Raw genomic sequence first — 19,670 nt, forward strand, 5'->3', positions numbered from 1 at the left:
GACAGATTTGAGATGAGAGTTTCTGCAGAGATATATTAGCTATAACAAGGTTTTGTTGAGTATTTTCCAAGTACTGTTAAAATTTTAATTAAGCCTTTCCCCCTGATTTTGTGCCTTACAATTGCATCTCTGTGTTAGAAACAGAAAGCCCAGTTGTCAGTAATAGCCAACTTCTTGTCCTGTTTGTTTGCTTATTTTTACCTGAAAGAAATTTGGTCAAGTTTATCTCGGATTTGTTGATTTCTGCATTTGTGTTATTTGTGCGTGTCTGTGTGTATTAAGGTTACAGTTTGAAATCTTCATACAGAATACCAAAAGTCAATTATAGCTCAGTGGAAAATAGAGAATTTGATGAAATATTAGTTGATTAATATATAAATCAAAAATAGCGTCTAATTTTAAAAAAGATGCTGAAATCACATTGCTGTGAAATTGAACTATTTACACAGTAGTGATGTCCTGGGCTTGTTAGGTGTTTTGAATAATAGAGTTTTAAACTGTTTATGAATGGATTACTTGTTTAGTCAATAAACAAGTAGAAATGAAAGAACAGAGACACATATGGACCAATTATGCTTATCATTCCAGGAAGAGTCCTGAAGGATGAAAACATTTCTGAAGCGTCTTTCTGAGATCCGACACAGAACATAAGTAGTCTATGTCCTTTGTTGAAATTGTTTCTATAAGGAGTTGTCTGGAATACAAAAAGATCATATGCTTGTTAATTTCATAGTTATAGTAGTTATTAACAATGAATCTATGATGAAATCATTAAACACATAAATAAACATGTAAGGAAAACTCGTGAAGTTGTTCTCATATGAGTATCTTCTTTTTAGACAAGGTATTGTGAATACAAATTCAAAATTCTGAATCCCGTTAAACTGGTGAGGGTCACCCCTTTGGCCAGAATGCTATAGACATGCTTATATAATAGCCATGTATTTATTCTTTTTCAGGCTAAAGATTGAAGTTTTCTTTTAATCAGTTTAAGAAAAAAACATAGGAAGAATAAATAATGAATAACTGAGTGTGGTATAAATGAAATGCCCCAAGTAAGGGTCAGTGGCGATTTGGTCTCAACATTTTCACCCTCTTCTGTGTTTCGTGCTCCGCAGGATGAATGCACTAGCGATGATTTAGCATCTGTCGTGGGCACCAGACCTGCGGTTGCCTCTGAAGAATAAGAGAATGGAGATTAATGTGAGTAATAGTTGAAGTTCCATTTTCAGTGTTTCTTATTAAAGAAATTCACTCAATCATTAAGGAATGTGGAATAGAGAAGGTATTGTGAGTAGAGAAGGTAGCTGCATTTCTGTCTTGACTATGTTTATATGAACCATTATGCTGATTAACTCTAAATGGAAAATGACTATTAATGTGAGATATATTAAACTAGCAATAATTCTGTATACACCAAAGCTCCTCTGTTTTTAATTGCACTGCTAAAATTATTAGTGAATTTATGATTTATGCAGTAAAGAAATAGAAACATATGTAGAAAAAGAGGGTCAGTATTGGATCAGTGATGACTACCTGTGGCGTATGAGTCATGTATGATGAATACATGTCTGGAACTCTGAGATCCTATGCAAATGGAATCTATTCCATTGTGTTATTTGAAGTGATCCTATAGTCAAAGGTTACGGATATAAAAAGATCTTTGTTTTGGTTATTATGACCGTGCATTTTTTGACCATGCGTGGTAGATGACCATGCATCATTCTGTTTTTATGATTTGATCAATGAAATAGTTAATTGCAAATTTATAAAGTAAACAATGATGACTATAAAGACTTTTCAATAATAAATATATGTGGCTTTAGGAAATAATACTAACATAGACTAATACATTAATCTATATTGAAAAGACTGATATCCATTAGGTAAAAACGTCCTAGAAAGATGTTATCTCTTTGGTTAAGAATGATTTGGAAAATGATAGGTAATAATTACTGACTGAGTCAGTAATCAATTTGACATTAGATTCATTAAGGGAAAAAGAAGTCAATATTATCATCATTTAGTAAATGACTAAGTTATTGTGCAAATGAAGCGCAGATTATTGGATCAATGGGGAGAATATCTGAATATTTTTATCACCTTGTCTGCTTGTTATTCTTCAGAAGGGGTGTTCCTGCTGCTTCAGCCTTCACTGTGTTCAATCATCGGCTGCCTCTGTGTCAGGAAAGCCCTAAGGTAAATAATGGGCCAGGTTGTTGGCCTGGGTGATTTGTTTGAGGGTGCTCAAGTCCCATGGGCAGAGGAGCCTCGTAGGCTGCAGTCCATGGGGTCGCTGAGGGTCAGACACGAATGAGCGACTTCACTTTCACTTTTCACTTTCATGCATTGGAGAAGGAAATGGCAGCCCACTCCAATGTTCTTGCCTGGAGAATCCCAGGGACGGGGAAGCCTGCTGGGCTGCCGTCTATGGGGTCGCACAGAGTCGGACATGACTGAAGCGACTTAGCAGTAGCAGCAGCAGCATGATGTTATTAGAAAGTATGAAATTAATAAAAATGTTGCCCATAGTTCAGTGGTAAATATGATAAGAAACATTGTTTTGATTAATAAATAATGTGCAGGATTGAGGTTGAACAAAGCAAGAGAAAGCCTCTGAATGAGAAAACATTCTGTAAACTGAGATTATGAATATGAAGGTCTTATTCCTGGGACATTTACTAAATCATATATTATTTTTATTAATATCAATCAACTGATGATTTAATCAATACAAATATAGAAATGAATGAAGAGAAGAGACTAAGTCACGGACCAATGATGATGATCGTTTCGGGTAGAGTCCTGAACGATGAAAACATGTCTGAAACTCTGAGGTCCAATCCAGAACACCTGTAGTCTCCTCCCTTTTCAAAACTGCTTTTCTAGAGAGAGGTCTGGATTATTCAAAGACCATATTCTTGTATTGATTTTCTGGACTTAAATTTGTTGTTATATATTAATGGATCTGTGACAGAACCATTAAGTAAATATAAATTAATGTATAAAGAAAAAATAGGATGAACTATGGTCAAAATTGAACACATTTTCTGAGGGTTACTTATTTGACCAAGATTAGGTAGAAATGCAGAAATAAGAGGCAGTTTAATTATTGTGTTTTTTCTTTACAAGACAAAAAAATTGAGAGAATAAGAAAAAATGATAAATACCTAAATATTGAGTAAGCTTAGTTCTCAATATTTTCCTTATATTGCGTTTTCTGTACTCCCCAGAATGAATGCAGTAGAAGGATTTAACATCTTTCATGGACGCAAGCTCTGTAGTTGCCTCTGTATAATAGGATGATGAAGATTAATGTGAGCAATAGTTGTTGGTTTTTCCGGTTTGTTTTGTTATTAAGGTGATTCACAGTATTATTAGGAATGTGGGATATAGTAAAGAAGGCAGCTGTATCTCAGTGTTGCGTATGAATATCAGTTCAGTCAGTTCAGTTCAGTTGCTCAGTCGTGTCTGACTCTGCGACCCCATGGATTATATGGATTATATGCAGCATGCCAGGCTGCATATATCCATATAATTGGATAATATGAGATTCTATAAATAAACATTTAATTAAAAATAAAGGTGAATGGAGTAAAACACTGTCTAATTATCAAAATATGTAGTGAGACAAGAAATAACTATTACTGTATTATGGAAACCCTGAATTTCAGTTAATAATGAATGGTGCATGACCGATACCACTTAGGCAAAGGATACGGGTGATAGGATCTAAGTGAAAGACATTCTTCAGGTTCTGGCACAAAGGTGAGATCCCAGTGGTTCGTTTTTGACAGATGTTGTGTGTGTCCTAAGTTAAGGGTGGCCTGAATAATAATGTGAACGTGGAAGCTGGGAAGAGTGGGGATTGTCTCCGCCACGTTGATGGTCCGCTTTGCTTTATATTCCTCCGAGGGCGAGCATGAGACCTGAAGGAAGGATTCCTCATGGGGCACCTGCTTAGGATGACATCTTCATTGTTGGAACCGGAGACCCATGTGAGCAGAATCAAATTTGTCGTCTTGGGTTGAATGGCTTGTCTAATGTTTATGCTGCATTATTAATATATTTGAAGTATGGTTAAAGAAGGTCATTTTAATCCTGTTGAGAATGAAGAGATTAGTATGACGCATTATATTGATTATTGCCTATGTGAAAAACTGATCATAGGTAAGAAAGACATAATGGTGTGAGTATTTTTCTAGAAACATGTGTGTTGGCTGTGTCAATCTTTTGTTGGGTTTTGTGAATCCTAGAGTTATAAATTATAATTAGCAAATCAATGAATTAATCAATTAACAATACAGAATGAGGACCCAGTCTTCTTTTCTGGATCAGTGATGATAAATGCCGGCGTATGAGTCATTCATGATGAATAATACGTGTCTGAAACTCTGAGATCCAGTAGAAAAGCAGTGTCTTTCTATTCAAGCATTTTTATTGGTCGTGATAATTGAGCCAATGAAAACATTGATAAACAAGTCTGCAGATCAATGGAGAGAAGGTTTCAATCTCTGTTTTCACCTTCTTTGTTTGATACTTTTCAGAACAGAAGCTCAAGGTGATTTCAGCCTCTACTATGATCAATATCATTTTCAGGAAAGAGCACGGTGAGTAATGCTCAAAAATTTCTTCTTGGTTTGTGTTGTTTAAGTGTTTTCATAATATTCTTTGAAAGTAGTAAATATAAGCTAAAGGTTAACTATGTCCCAGTGATAAATATGACTTGAGACCATATGTTGATTAGTTGATAATATATAACATTGATATTTATTAATGAAAGGTACAATCTATTTTGGGGTTAATTAAAGAAGAGTCAGGGATGTTTAATGGCTTGCTCTTTGGTTTTTCTTATTCAAATATTTATTTTGTTATTATCAGTGAAGTAATGATTTAATGGATATGAATATAAGTATAAATGAACTAAAAGTGGGCCCAAATGGACCAGTGATGATGATATGGATGATGTAAACAAGAGTCTGGTACTCTGAGGACAAAACCCATACTCTTTTTCTTTGTTTATTTCTTCCTGTAAACAGGTGTTTAGAATGTACAAAGTTCAAGTTCCTGGACTGAGTTTAAAAATCATTACTGTATCAATGAAAGCACTATTAAAGATATATAGATAATAGATGAATGAAAACAGTGAATTATTATCTAATTATGAACATATATGATGAAACAAGAGATATTAATAAAAACTGCCAACATTGATGTCCATTTTGAAATGGGTGGGTCAAGGGTGTCACCTCTCCGGCCAAGTATCAGACAGACCTGAACTCTTCAGAGCTGACTTTATTATTCTGAGTCAGTCTCACATTTAAAGTTATTCTTTCCGTTAAGAGAAAACCATGTCTGCATTCTAAAAAAGTTATAAATTCCTAAATGACTGGTTAAACGAAAAGCAGATGAAGAGTCAGTGGTCATAAATTTTTTTCTTTTCTTCTCATTGATCATGCTCTCTGTTGTTCAAAATGGACACATCCACACTTGGAGTCTCTTGTAACGCACCTTACGGTTGTATCTCTATGTTAGGAGCGCAGAGTCCAGTGTGAGTAATGGTCAAATTTCTCATCATAGTTTCAGTGACTTTTTCCCTCTGTGTATACAGTGTATTATTTGAATTTCCATGTACAATAACCAAAGGGCAGTGCAGCTCAGTGATAAGTATAGAACTTTATGAAACATGAATTGATTAACTCATAGATGAATAACAGCATATCATTTATTGGGATTAGCACATGTACACTACTGATGCCAGATATAAAACAGTTAAATCATGAGAACCTGCTGTATAGCACAGGGAACTCTACTCAGTGCTCTGTGATGGCCTAAATGGGAAGGAAATGAAAAACAGAGGGGGTATTTGTGTGCATATAGTTGATTCACGCTGCCACACAGTTGAAACTAAGACACTATTGTAGACCAATTATACTCCAATGAATCAACATATATTCAATATAAAAATATTAGTGAATTATAAAAAATTAAAATGAGTACACTGCTGTGAGAATGGTTAGTCAATAAATAGATTAGTCAATGAGCAAATAGAGATACACAGCAAATCGAGGGCTCGGTCACTGGGCCAGTGATGATCATGAAAAGAAGATCATGAACAGTGAAAACATGTCTGAAATTCTGAGGTCCAACACAGAACATAAGTAATCTGTTCCCTGTGTGAAATTATTTCTATAGACACATGTCAGAAATGTAAAAATGTATATTTGTGTATTGATTTCATAGACTTACATTTGTTATTACTAACGGATCTGTGATGGCAGAAGCATTAAGCAAATATAAATATATAAGGAAAAATAGGATGAAGCATTGTCCATACTGGAATTTTGTGAAACAATAGATACTATTAATACACATTGGAAAAACTGATGCCTACAAAATAAATGAGTGAGAGTTACCTATTTGACCCAGATTGGCTAGAAGTGCATATCTAAGAGTCAGTTTAGTTATTCTGCCTCCAACTAAAGATTGAACTTTCACTTGTAACAAAATAAAAAATACTGAGAGAAAGAAAAAAATAGTAACTACCTGACTAAATGAAATATGGAAAATAAGGATTAAGGGCAATTAGGTATGAATATTTTTTCATCTTTGTTCTGTACTCCTAAGGATGAACCAGTAGAGATGATTTAGCGTATTTCGTGAGCATGAGCTCTATGGTTGCCTCTGAACAGGAGGAGGATGAAGGTTAACGCGAGTGATAGTTGAAATTTTTCTCAGTTTGTTATTTTATTAACATAATGCAATGTGTTATTAATAAATGTGGAATATAATAAGGCATCGCATTTCAGTGTTGAGTATGGATATATGAACCATATAGAAAGTTGAGAGTATTAATGAGATATATATTAAAGTAAGAATAATTCTAGGTTCATCCAGGCAGTTTTTGTGTTTTTAATTGTACTGCTAACACTATTAGTGAATTTGTGGCTTATACAATAAAGAGATAGAAGTACACATAGGAAAAAGAGCGATAATATTGGATCAGTGAAGATTACCCGTGGTGTATGAGTCGTGTACGGTAAATACGTGTCTGAAACCCTGAGGCTTGTTGTCCTATTTGAAATGACCTTATAGGCAGTGGTTAGAAATATACAAAGATCTTTGTTTTGGTTTTTATGATCACGGCAGTTCAGTTCAGTTCAGTGGCTCAGGCATGTCTGACTCTTTGCGACCACATGGACAGTGGAAGCATGCCAGGCATCCCTGTCCATCACCAACTCCCAGAGCCTACTCAAACTCATATCCTTTGCGTCAGTGATACCATCCAGCCATCTCATCCTCTGTTGTCCCCTTCTCCTGCCTTCAATGTTTCCCAGCATCAGTCTTTTCCAGTGAGTCAGTTCTTCACATCAGGCGGCCAAATATTGGAGCTTCAGCTTCAGCATCAGTCCTTCCAATGAATATTCAGGACTGATCTCCTTTAGGATGGACTGGTTGGATCTCCTTGCAGTCCAAGGGACTCTCAAGAGTCTTCTTCAACACCACAGTTCAAAAGCATCAATTCTTCGGCACTCAGCTTTCTTTATGGTCCAACTCTCACATCCATACATGGCTGCAGAAAAATCATAGCTTTGACTAGACGGACCTTTATCAGCAATGTAATGTTTCTGCTTTTTAATATGCTCTCTAGGTTGGTCATAACTTTTCTTCCATGTATTTCTGTTTTTATAATTGAATGCATGAAATAGTCAATATAAAAATGTGTAAAATTAAAAAAGATGAATGTGAAGCCTTTTTCAATTACAAAAATGTGGTTAGGCAAAAATTAGTATCATGTAGTAATACATTAATATATATTGAAAATACTGATACCCATCAAGATGTAGTATTACGGTGTCATCTCTTTGCCCAAGGATGATATAGAAAGTGACAGGTGTTAGGTACTGACTGGGTCAGTTCCAACTTTGACAATAAGTTCCTCAGTTACTAATTATATGTCAGTCAATGCCTCAGTTACTGAGCAAATGAACAGTGGGATATTTGGATCACAGGAGAGAATAGCTCAGTATTTTCATCGCCTTGTCTGCTTGTTATTCTGCAGGTGGATGTTGCTGCTGCCTCAGCTTCTGCTGTGCGTGGTAGTCACACCACCTCTGCGTCAGGAAGGAGCTTAAGGTGAACAGTGCTCAAGGCTGTTGTCGTGGATTGGGTGATTTGTCTGAGGATACTTACGGTATTATTTCAAAAGTATTCAATTAATCAAAAGTTACTCAGAGTTCAGTGATAAATACGATAAGAAGGATTATTTTGAATAATTGGTAATGGCCAGGATTGAGGTCCAAAATTAGAAGAGAAAGGGCCTTCTTGGGAAATGACTCTGTAAACCAAGGTTACGGATATTCAGGGGTTTTATTCTTGGGATGTTGAGTGAATCATATATTCTTTTTATTAATGCCAATTAACAATGATTTAATCAATACAAATATAGAAATAAGGGAGAAAGAGACTCAGTGTCGGACCAGTGATGTTTGTGATGGGAAGAGCCCTGGACAGTGAAAACTGTGTTTGAAACTCTGAGGTCCAATCCGTGTCGGACCAGTGATGTTTGTGATGGGAAGAGCCCTGGACAGTGAAAACTGTGTTTGAAACTCTGAGGTCCCATCCAGAACATTGGCAGTGTCTTCCTTCGGGTGAAATTGTTTCTATCTAGAGAGATACCAGGAATATAAGTCGATTATATTCTTACATTGATTTCATAGACTTTGATTTGTTATAATTAAGAGATCTGCGATGGAGCCATTAAGCAAATATAACTATATATAAGGAAAACTAAGGTAAAGCTTTGTCAAATATGAACATAGTGAGTGAGGCGAAAGATACCATAATGAACATTGAAGTTCCTGAGTCCCATTAAATAAATGGTTGAGGGTCACCTCTTTGACCAAGGTTAGATAGAAATGCATAAGAGGCAGTTTAATTGTTTTGCCGCAGACTTAAAGATTGAGTTTTTCCTTTCAACAAGATAAAAAAATAGATAGCAAAAGGAAAAGTAACAAATACCTAAATACTGAGAAAATAAACCATAGAAAACAAGGGTCAGCGGTTATTAGGTCTCAGTGTTTTTATCAGCTGTGTCCTGTCCTGTTTAGAATGAAGGCAATTCAGGTGATTTAGCATCTGCCATGGACAAGTGAGCCTGCCGTTTGCTCTGTTTAATAAGAGCATGGAGATTAATATGAGTGATAGTTGAGGATCTCTGTTTTTTTATTAGATTAATTTACTGTATTATTAAGAAATATGGTATAAAATTAAGAAGGCACGTGCTTTTCAGTGTTGAGCACTGATATATCCAAACCGTTACACTGATTAAAGCACGTATGAAAAACAATCTGTTAGAGAGAGATATATTTAAGTAAGAATTATTCTATACACATTAAGACTTTTTTTAAATTGTACTGCTAAAAATATTGAATGTTTATTTAATCAATACAAGTAGAAATAAAGGTAGGAAAATAGGAACAATGTTGGATCTGTGAGTGATATATGGTGAATACTTATCTGGAATTCTGAGATGCAGTATTCAAGTAATCTAATCCATTCTCAACTTGAGAAGGCATCCTATAGGGAGATGTCAGGGATAAATGAGGGGCTTATCTGTGGTCTTTGTGTTCATGAATTTTCATTGTATTATTATAATTGGAAAATGAGAGAATCCATAAATATATAATTAAAAATAAAGATGGATGAAATGAAGCAATTTCCAATTACTGAAATACGTGGTGAGCCATGAAATACTATTAATATACCAAGACACCCTGAATTTCAATCACTAATGAACGGCACACGGCTGTTACCACTAAGGTTAAGGTCGAGGGGGACAGAGTCAGTGATCAGAGAGGTGTATGCATGGAAGTTTCCAGGCAAGAATACTGGAATGGGTTGCCATTTCCTACTCCAGGGGATCTTCCTGACCCCAGGGATTGAAGCCACGTCTCTTGCGTCTCCCACACTAGTAAGTGGATTCTTTATCACTTTGTCACCTGGGAAGCTCCTAGTCACTAGCGAAAATCACTCAGTCGTGTACGACTCTGTGACCCCATGGACTATACAGTCCGTGGAATTCTCCTGACCAGAATGCTGGAGTGGGTAGCCTTTCCCTTCTCCAGGGGATCTTCCCAACTCAGGGACTGAACCCAGGTCTCCTGCATAGCACACGGATTCTTTACCAGCTGAGCTACAAGGGAAGCCCGTGAAGCTCCTAGTCAGCCTTTATGTTCTGGCTCAGTGGTAATATCAAAATGGTTCATCGTCAAAAGGTTCTCTATGTACCCTAAGTTAAGGATAGCTTGAATAACACTGTGAGTGTGGAAACAAGAAGCAGTGGAGAGTGTCTTTACCACATTGATGGTCCATCTTGCTTTATACCCCTCAGAGTGGATGCATGGGACCTGAAGGAAGGATTCTTTCTGGAGCACCAGCCCATGATGGCATCTTTGTTGTAGGAGCCAGGAGACCTATGTGAGCATCATCTCATTCCTAGTCTGGGGTTGGATGATTTCTCTAAAACTAATGACTGCACTAATCTCATGGGTGACAAAAAATGAAAGAAGGTAACTTTTATCCCAAAGAACTGATTACTTCAGTTCAGTTGCTCAGTCATGTCTGACTTTTTGCGACCCCATGGACTGCAGCATGCCAGGCTTCCTTGTCCATCCCCAATTCCTGGAGCTTGCTCAAAGTCATGTCCATTGAGGCGGTGATGCCAAGGAGCTGATAGGAAGGTAAAGTGAAAGAAAGTGAAAGTGAAGTCGCTCAGTCGTGTCCAACTCTTTGCAACCCCATGGACGGTATCCCACCAGGCTCCTACATCCATGGGATTCTCCAGGCAAGAGTACTGGAATGGGTTGCCATTTCCTTCTCCAGGGCATCTTCCTGACCCAGGGATCGAACCCAGGTCTCCTGCATTGTAGGCAGATGCTTTACTGTCTGAGCCAAGGAAGCTAAAAGCTGATAATAAATCTAAGAGAGTTATAATGATGTGAGTCCCTTGGACTGCAAAGAGATCCAACCTAGATCCAGTCCATCCTAAAGGAAATCACTCCTGAATATTCGTTGGAAGGACTGATGCTGAAGCTCCAATACTTTGGCTGCCTGATGCAAAGAACTGACTCATTAGAAAAGACCCTGGTGCTGGAAAAGATTGAAGGCAGGAGAAGGGGATGACAGAGGATGAGATGGTTGGATGGCATCACCGACTCAATGGACATGAGTTTGAGTAGGCTCTGTGCTGCAGTCCATGGAGTAGCAAAGAGCCAATATCGAATGAAGAGGAAGTTATCGTTTGTGGATCAGTGATGATCAATACCAGTATATGAGTCATGGATGATGAATAATATGTGTCTGGAACTCTGAGGTCCAAAATGAAAGAAATGTAGTCTTTCTCTTCATGCATTTTCATTGATTATGGTAAGTGAACCATTAAAAACATCAATAAACATGCCTTCAGGTCAATGGAGAGAAAGTTTCCATATCTGGGATCACCTTCTCTCCTTATTACTTTTCAGAATAGAAGCTCAAGGTGACTTCAGCCTCCATGGTGATCAAGGTCATGAGCTTCAGATTGCTGTGGGACAGAGATCAGGTGAGTAATGGCCAGGGTTCTGGTCTGGTTTGGGAACTTGTTTTCAGTGTTTTTGTTGTATTTTTAAAAGCAATAGATAGAAGCAAAAGATTAATGTAGCCCAATAATGTGTATGATATATAACCTTATATTGATTAACTGATAATATATAGCAGTGATATTTATTAATGAAAGGTATAATCTATCTCGATGTTAATTAGAAGTAGGGGTATTGAAGTGTCTTTTTCTTTGTTTTTTTTACTAATCATGTATTATTTTCAATGAATGAGGATTTAATTGAAATAAATAGATAAATGAATGAACTAAAACTGGGTCTCAGATGTACCAATGATGATTAGCAGGTGAGTCATGGACAACAAATGATAAAGGTCTGGGACCCTGAGGCCCAGTCCATTCCTCACTCCATTTCTTTATTTTTTCCTGTAGGCAGATGTTAGGAATGTTTAAAGTTCAAGTTCTAAGACTGAGTTTTAAAATTATTAATAGATCATTGAGAGTACCATTAATGATACAGATAAAAGATGAAGAAGAACAGATATATTAGTGTCTAACCGTGAACATAGATGGTGAGGAAAGAAATAGTAATAAAAATTCCCAATTCTAATGACCATTAAGAATTATGTCACCCTTTTGGCTAAGATTCAGATCAGCTCAGTTCACTCAGGCATGTCTGACTCTTTGTGACCCTGTGGACTGCAGCACCAGGCCTCCCTGCCCATCACCAACTCCCAGAGCTTACTCAAACTCATGTCCATCGACTCGGTGATGCCATCCAACCATCTCACGGTCTGTCGTCCCCTTCTCCTCCCGCCTTCAGTCTTTCCCAGCATCAGGGTCTTTTCCAGTGAGTCAGTTCGGCTGATTAAGCATTATTCCATGGGGCTGCGCCTTATGATTGCACCTCTGTGTTAGGTACACAGAGACCAATGTGAGTAAGAGTTTTTTTGTCTCGGTTTTGTTCATTTCTTTTTGTTGGTTTGTGCGTGTGTGTGTGTATGTGTGTGTATTCAGTGCGTTGGCTGAATGTTCCACATAGAATAACAGAAGGCCAAGTCTAGCCCAGTGATAACTGTTGAAATTTATGATACATCAATTGATTACTACATAGGTGAAAAACATAATCTAATTTAGAAGAGATACATTGTTGTAAGAATGATCTATTTACACCATAGGAATATCATGACTTTTCTAGAGTTTTGTGAATAATAGGATTTTTAAATTATTACTAGTGAATTACTGAATTAGTCAATAAACAGAATTGAACAAAGAGTGGAGTCTCAGTCGTGGACCAATGATGATGATCGTTTCGGGAAGAGTCCTAAACGATGAAAACATGGCTAGAACTCTGAGGTCCATGATACATAAGTACTATTTTCCCTCTGACGAGAAACTGTTTCTTTTGTGAGATTTCAGGAATATAAAGAGATTATATTCTTATATTAAAGTGTTAAAGTAAGAATAATTCTGTATGTATCATCTCTTTTTAAAAAAAATTGTGCTGATAAAATTATTAGTGAATTTGTGATTCATAAATTAAACAGAAATGTATTTGAATGAGATGGACAGTAATGGATCGATGGTGACTCCCTGAGGTGTACGAGTTGTGTGCGATGAATGTGAGTCTGGAACTCTGAGGTTTGATGCAAATGAAATCAAGTCCACTGACGTGTGTGAAGTGACCTTTTAGTCAGTGGTTAGGAATATACAAAGACATTTATTTTGGTTATTATCAACATGTACTTTTTTTCTATTTTTATAATTGGATCAATGAAATAATCAATATACAAATGTATAAGATAAAAATGATGACTATGTAGCCTTTTCAATTATAAAAATATGTGGTTAGGTAAAAATTACTATTATATATATATTGAAAAGACTGATAATAGGAAAGATATGTTATGAGGGTATTACCTGTTTGGCTAAGGGTGATCTAGAAAGTGACAGGTATTAGTCACTGGCTTAGAAATTGATTTTCCAAGGGGAAAAACAAATGCGAGCATAATTTAGTTAATGCCTCAGCTACTGTGCAAATGAATAGTCAGATTCTTGGATCAGTGGAAAGTATATCTAAGTAGTTTTACCACCTTGTGTGTTCGTTATTTTGTAGGACGGATGTTCCTGATACTTCAGCTTTTGCTGTGCTCAGTTGTCACACCAACTGTGATAGGGAGGAGAATAAGGTGAACGATGGACAGGGCTGTCGTCTTAGATTGGGCAATTTGTCTGAGGATCCTCATGGTGTTGTTAAAAAGTATTAAATTAATCAAAAAATTACCATAGTTCAATGATAAATAATCAAGAATGATTATTTCAAATAATTGATAATGGGCGGAATAGAGGTCGAAAATTGGTTGAGAAGACTGATCCTGTAAACTGAGGTTAGGGGTATTGAAGGGTGTCATTCTTGGGATACTTATTTTTATTATCACAATTATTATTTTTATTATTATTAAACTATTACCATTATTAAATGGAGAAGGAAATGGCAACCCACTCCAGTTTTCTTGCCTGGAGTATCCCATGGACAGAGGAGCCTAGTGGACTGCAATCCATGGGGTTGAAAAGAGTCAGACATGAATGAGTGACTAACACAACAACCATTATTATATACTTATTATTCTTATTGATTCGATGATTAATATATATTACCATTTATTCAATGATTTAATGAAAACAAATATAGAAATGAACAAAGAAAAGAGACTTAATCGTGGACCAGTGATGATGATCGTGATGGGAAGAGTCCTAAATGATGAAAACATGTCTCAGACTCTGAGGTCCAACACAGAGTGTCAGTAGTCTCTTCCTTCTGGTAAAATTGTTTCTGTAGAGATATCAGGAACATAGGTAAGTTATATTCTTCTTTTGATTTCATAGACTTAAATTTGTTACTATTAATGGATCTCTGAAGAACCATTAAGCAAATGTAAGAAAGTGAAGCACTGTCCACATAGGAGCATACTGAGTGAGACAAAAGGTACCATAATAAACTCTGAAAACACTGAATCATATTCAATAAATGAGTGAGGGTCACGTCTTTGACCAAGGTTAGATAGAAATGCATGAAAGTGAGAATATTAGTCACTCAGTCATGTCCGACTCTTTGTGACCCCAGAGACTGTAGCCCACCAGGCTTTTCTGTCTTTGGGGTTCTCCAGGCAAGACTACTGGAGTGGGTTGCCACTTCCTTCCCTGGGGGATCTTCCTGAGCCAGGGATTGAACTTGGGTCTCCTGCATTGCAGGCAGACTCTTTACCGACTGAGCCACCAGGGAAGACCTAGAAATGCACAAGAGACAGTTTAGGAGTTTTGCTTCAAACTAAAGATTGAGTTTTTTGTTTTAACAAGATTAAAGGAATGTGAAGAAAGGAAAAGTAATACATTCCTAAATACTGAGCAAACAAAGTGTAGAAAACAAGAACCACTGGTTATTAGGTGTCAATACTTTTATTATCATCTGTGCTCTGTACTCCTCAGAAAGAAGCCAGCACAAATGGTTTAGCATCTTCAAGGACAGAGGCTCTGGGGTCACCTCTCTATAATAGGAAGGTGGAGATTAATGGGAGTAGTAGTTGAAGTTCTCTGTTTTTTTTTTTATTGAAGTAATTTACTGTATTATTATTGAATGTTGAATATAAGTAAAGAAATGTTGAATATAAGTAAAGAAGGCAGCTGCATCAGAGTGTTGCATATGGATATATGAGCTATTGTATTGATGAGTGTATATATGGAAAACAGTGTATCATTGAGGAAGATACATTAAAGTAATAATACTTCAGTGTACACCTGTATTGCTTTATTTTTTGAATTGTTCTTGCTAAATTTATTAGTGGATTTTTATTTAACCAATAAAGATACAGAAATATGTGCAGAAAAAGGGGGACCGGTGTTGGATCTATGATGATTTCTGGTCATCATCAATATGAATCATATACAATGAAAGCGTGTCTGGAACTAGAGGTCCAATATTGGATTAAGCTTGTCCATTCACAGCAGAGAGGATATTCTGTAGACAGATGTTGGGAAGAGTGCCTCGTTTTATTATCATCTCCTTTGCGTATTCTCCTCAGAATGGGTGCACTTGGGCGGGTGGAAGCATCTTCCACGGTTACACGCTCTCTGGTTTCATTTGTGCTGTAGGTATGTTAAGACCATGTGAGTAATAGCCAGTGTTTTAGTTTGAGTGGATAGTTGGTAGTTCAGTCGCTCGGTCGTGTTCCACTCTTCACGACCCCACGCACTGCAGCTCGCCAGGCTTCCCTGCCCGTCACCAACTCCGGGAACTTGCTCAAACAATCAAAGAAGGGAAAATGCCATGTTAAGTATCAGATTGACATGAAATATCTCCTTTATTAATCTATAAATGTATCTTTGAGGTCAGTTTTGGAAACAGAGTTAGTCTCTGGAAAAGATTTTTGAGATAGACATGGCGGATATTTTAGTTTATTTTTCATTTATGTGTATTTAGTAGCAAATTTATAAATAAACTCAAATATTTATGAGAATGAAAAATAAAAGGGTTTTCTTGGGCTAGTGATGATGACTGGTAGCAGATAAGTCTATATAATGAATAATATATGTCCTGATACTGAGGTCCAACAAAAACCTAGTGTATTTCTTTTAATTCATCCAAGAGATAGATGTTGGAGAAGGCAATGGCACCCCACTCCAGTACTCTTGCCTGGAAAATGCATGGACGGAGGAGCCTGGTGGGCTGCAGTCCATGGGGTTGCTAAGAGTCAGACACGACTGAGCGACTTCCCTTTCACTTTTCACTTTCATGCATTGGAGAAGGAAATGGCAGCCCACTCCAGTGTTCTTGCCCGGAGAATCCCAGGGACGGGGGAGCCTGGTGGGCTGCTGTCTATGGGGTCGCACAGAGTCGGACACGACTGAAGTGACTTAGGAGCAGCAGAGATAGATGTTGAAATATACCCAGTACAGCTATTGTATTCATCGATTTATACTTATTATTGTTAAAAGATTAATTTTAGAACCAATATAGAAATGTAAATAATAGGTAAAGAAAAAGGTAAAGAAATAATAAGTAAAAAGGGTGAAACCTTGTCTAACTATAAACAGGTGGCGAGGCAAGAAATACTATTAATAAAATTGAAAATACTGAAACTCAGTCAGGAAAAAGTGGCTCACCAGTATATCTTTGACTAAATATTGTATCAATACAGATAGATAATTAAGTCACTTATAGTTTATGGATTTGCCTCATTGTTGTTCATTCTGTCAAGAGAAAAATAGATCCATTATGAATAATTTATAAATACTTCAATATGTGAGTAAATGAAATGTGCAAATCAAAGCTCGATGGGTATTGTACTTAAACCTTTTTTTTTTTTTATCATTGACTGTTTTGTTCTTTGCAGACCCTACACCCTCAAGCTGATTTAAGCAGTGGCACCGTGGCACTGACCTCTGTGTTTGCATCTCTGTGTTAGGAGCACAGAGACCAGTGTGAGTAAAAGTCAAAATCTTGTGTCCTTTCTGTGGTTTTTTTGAGAGCATTCTAATGTATTGTTGAAAAGTAACATACAATAAGAATCGCCAGCAGTAGCCCAGTGATAAATACTGAATTGACATGTAACAGAAAAACAAAGGGTATAAAGAAAGATACATTGTTATGAAAATGATTCTCTACATAGAATAGTGGTTTCGGGTTTTGTTTTCTTTTTGGTTTTTGCAAATAATTGAGTTTTTGAATTATTATTAGTAAATTAATGAACTCAGAAATAGACACCATAGAAGTGAATGAAGAAAGTAGGTACGACATTGGATCAATGATGGTTTTTCGGTGCGTGTATGAGTCGTTTACGATGAGTATGTGTCTGGAACTCTGAGGTCCAATGCAAATGGAGACCCACTGCCTCTGTTCCAGGTAACCCTATAGACATCTGTCAGGAATATACAAGTATCTTGTTTTATGTTCATATATTTTCTTTTTATGTTTATAATTGGATCAATGAAATAATATATAAAGATGAAATTGGTGAAACTTTGTTCAACCATAGAAAAGTGGTTAGGCAAGAAATGCTATTAATATACATTAAAAACAAATGTAAATTAGGAAATTTATGGTACAGGCATGTTATTCTTTGGCTGAGAATGATATAGTTATGGATAAGTAAATTGTTTATGTTCTCTATGTCATGTGTCTATGATCTGTGTCAGTGTCAAGATTGATATTGTTCATTTACTTAGGAGAAACTAAAGTATAAATGATCCCAATTCACTACCTACTTAAATGATTAAATGAAACATGGAATTCAAAGACTAATTAAACTGATATCTTAATGTCTTTTTTATCTTCTAGTTTTATCTTCTCCTCCTTAGGCTTGCCACCGTGGGCTAATGTAAGGCTTCCTCGTGGTCATGAATTCTGTGGTTGCATTTGATGTGTTAAGGGTTAGGAGAACAAAGTGAGTCATAGTCAAACCTCTTCTTGGTTTTGTGGTTTTCATTTTCACTGCATTCTTTAAATTCTATAAAAAAAAATAATCGATGATTGTGAACCATGGCCAAATAGTAGAAGCAGGGTTAACATGAAACATTATATTAATGCATCTGGATAGGACACTTTGAGGTCAATTGATGACAGTTTCTGTGGGAAGTCCTTCTATAGACAAATCAAAGAGCCAAGGACCTTCCTTGTTTTAAGTTTTTGTGACGATGAAGCACTTTTTAAAAAAATATAGTTAATAGTGAATGGATGATCAGTAAAAAAGTGTTGACATGAAGGAATTATGGACAAACAATGATGACTTGTGGTATGAGTCTTTGATGAGGAACACCACAGGTCAACACAAAAAATCTAATACTTTCCCCTCTTTTGAAGTGATCCTATAGGGAGATGCCAGGCATATATGGGGATCATGTTCTTAGTCTTTGTGTACAGTAATATCTAAAATTATTATTATTAAGAAATCAATGTCAGGATAAACAAATATGTAAGTGAATAAATATGAAACAAGGAAATACTGTTCATTATAAGTATTATAAAGAAATCTGATGACGTAAATTGGAATGGAAAATAAAATAATCAAGTGTATATGTCTTTGAGTGGGAATAATAGTGATGATCGTCATTTATTGATAAAGTTACAAAGTTGATATTTGGTTTATTAAGAGCAAATTAAATAAGTATTACTGTAAATTAATAAATGCCTAAATGACTATGCAAATGAATTGTGAAAATTCTGAATCAATGGAGAGAAAGTCTCAACATTTTTATCGTCTTGTCTGCTTGATCCTTTTGAGAATAGATGCTGAAACTGATTTTAGCCTCTGTTGTCACCAAGACTGTGAGACCAAGGTGAGTAATGGTCAACATTATTGTCTTGAACTGGATCATCTGTTTAAGGGTATTTACAGTATTATTAGAAAGTATTAAATTCATTAAAAAGTTTATCATGGCCTAATGATAAATACGAAGTACTATGTTGATTAATCAATAAAGAACATGATTGAGGTCTATTAATTAAAAAGGTTTAGTCTATGTGGAAAATGATTCTGCAAACTGATGTTAAATATATCCTTGATCTTGTCCTAGAGATTTTATGAACCATGTATTATTTTTATTTGTATCAATGCATTCATAATTTAATCAGTACAAACATACAAATGAAGAGGAATAGATCCAGTCATGGACCAGTGATGATGACGGATGATAATGGAGTCATGGGCGATGAGAAAATATGTGTCTGAAACTCTGAGGTCCAACATGGAGCAAAATTAATCTATTCCTCTGTTGAAATTGTTTCTGTACAAAGATCATATTCTTGTATTGATTGTGATCAATATTGGTCATATTCTTGTATAGCCTTAGATTTGTTTTTAATAATGAAATTAGCTTCCCTCCCAGTTCAGTTGGTAAAGAATCCTCCTGCAATGCAGGAGACCCCCGTTCAATTCCTGGGTTGGGGAGATCCGCTGGAGGAGGGACAGGCTACCCACTCCAGTATTCTTGGGCTTCCCTTGTGGCTCAGCTGGTAAAGAATCCACTTTCAATGAGGGAGACCTGGGTTCGATCCCTGGGTTAGGAAGATACCCTGGAG

General features: G+C 36.3%; 1 long non-coding RNA gene, 11 other non-coding genes and 3 pseudogenes across 15 annotated transcripts in view; all 15 read left to right on the plus strand.

Annotated features, from left to right (window-relative positions):
- The window catches only part of LOC113880083, a 71,861-nt gene that overhangs the window by 32,930 nt on the left and 19,261 nt on the right, over positions 1–19,670 (plus strand). For all 4 annotated transcript variants that reach the window (XR_003507581.1, XR_003507580.1, XR_003507582.1 and 1 more), the window contains 11 exons: positions 1,119–1,203; positions 2,127–2,199; positions 3,234–3,998; positions 4,548–4,610; positions 10,394–10,479; positions 11,526–11,602; positions 12,420–13,785; positions 14,289–14,452; positions 16,987–17,074; positions 17,931–18,036; positions 18,879–18,928. This is a non-coding gene — a long non-coding RNA (uncharacterized LOC113880083). The remainder of the gene's footprint in view (positions 1–1,118; positions 1,204–2,126; positions 2,200–3,233; positions 3,999–4,547; positions 4,611–10,393; positions 10,480–11,525; positions 11,603–12,419; positions 13,786–14,288; positions 14,453–16,986; positions 17,075–17,930; positions 18,037–18,878; positions 18,929–19,670) is intronic.
- Positions 1,519–1,590, plus strand: LOC113880155. Its single transcript, XR_003507625.1, has one exon. It is a non-coding gene; the product is annotated as a small nucleolar RNA SNORD113/SNORD114 family (small nucleolar RNA).
- On the plus strand, positions 2,772–2,843 carry LOC113880177. The gene has a single exon (XR_003507644.1). It is a non-coding gene; the product is annotated as a small nucleolar RNA SNORD113/SNORD114 family (small nucleolar RNA).
- On the plus strand, positions 4,331–4,405 carry LOC113880156. Its single transcript, XR_003507626.1, has one exon. It is a non-coding gene; the product is annotated as a small nucleolar RNA SNORD113/SNORD114 family (small nucleolar RNA).
- LOC113880189 lies at positions 6,082–6,149 on the plus strand (annotated as a pseudogene).
- Positions 6,999–7,070, plus strand: LOC113880185. The gene has a single exon (XR_003507651.1). It is a non-coding gene; the product is annotated as a small nucleolar RNA SNORD113/SNORD114 family (small nucleolar RNA).
- LOC113880194 lies at positions 8,476–8,545 on the plus strand. Its single transcript, XR_003507657.1, has one exon. It is a non-coding gene; the product is annotated as a small nucleolar RNA SNORD113/SNORD114 family (small nucleolar RNA).
- LOC113880159 lies at positions 11,306–11,380 on the plus strand. Its single transcript, XR_003507629.1, has one exon. It is a non-coding gene; the product is annotated as a small nucleolar RNA SNORD113/SNORD114 family (small nucleolar RNA).
- LOC113880176 lies at positions 12,887–12,958 on the plus strand. Its single transcript, XR_003507643.1, has one exon. It is a non-coding gene; the product is annotated as a small nucleolar RNA SNORD113/SNORD114 family (small nucleolar RNA).
- On the plus strand, positions 13,172–13,243 carry LOC113880179. Its single transcript, XR_003507646.1, has one exon. It is a non-coding gene; the product is annotated as a small nucleolar RNA SNORD113/SNORD114 family (small nucleolar RNA).
- Positions 14,317–14,388, plus strand: LOC113880178. Its single transcript, XR_003507645.1, has one exon. It is a non-coding gene; the product is annotated as a small nucleolar RNA SNORD113/SNORD114 family (small nucleolar RNA).
- Positions 15,496–15,571, plus strand: LOC113880188 (annotated as a pseudogene).
- LOC113880184 lies at positions 16,132–16,204 on the plus strand. The gene has a single exon (XR_003507650.1). It is a non-coding gene; the product is annotated as a small nucleolar RNA SNORD113/SNORD114 family (small nucleolar RNA).
- Positions 17,391–17,464, plus strand: LOC113880164. The gene has a single exon (XR_003507634.1). It is a non-coding gene; the product is annotated as a small nucleolar RNA SNORD113/SNORD114 family (small nucleolar RNA).
- On the plus strand, positions 19,260–19,335 carry LOC113880172 (annotated as a pseudogene).

This window comes from Bos indicus x Bos taurus, chromosome 21, assembly GCF_003369695.1.
Source record: "Bos indicus x Bos taurus breed Angus x Brahman F1 hybrid chromosome 21, Bos_hybrid_MaternalHap_v2.0, whole genome shotgun sequence".
Taxonomy (NCBI): Eukaryota; Metazoa; Chordata; class Mammalia; order Artiodactyla; family Bovidae; genus Bos; species Bos indicus x Bos taurus.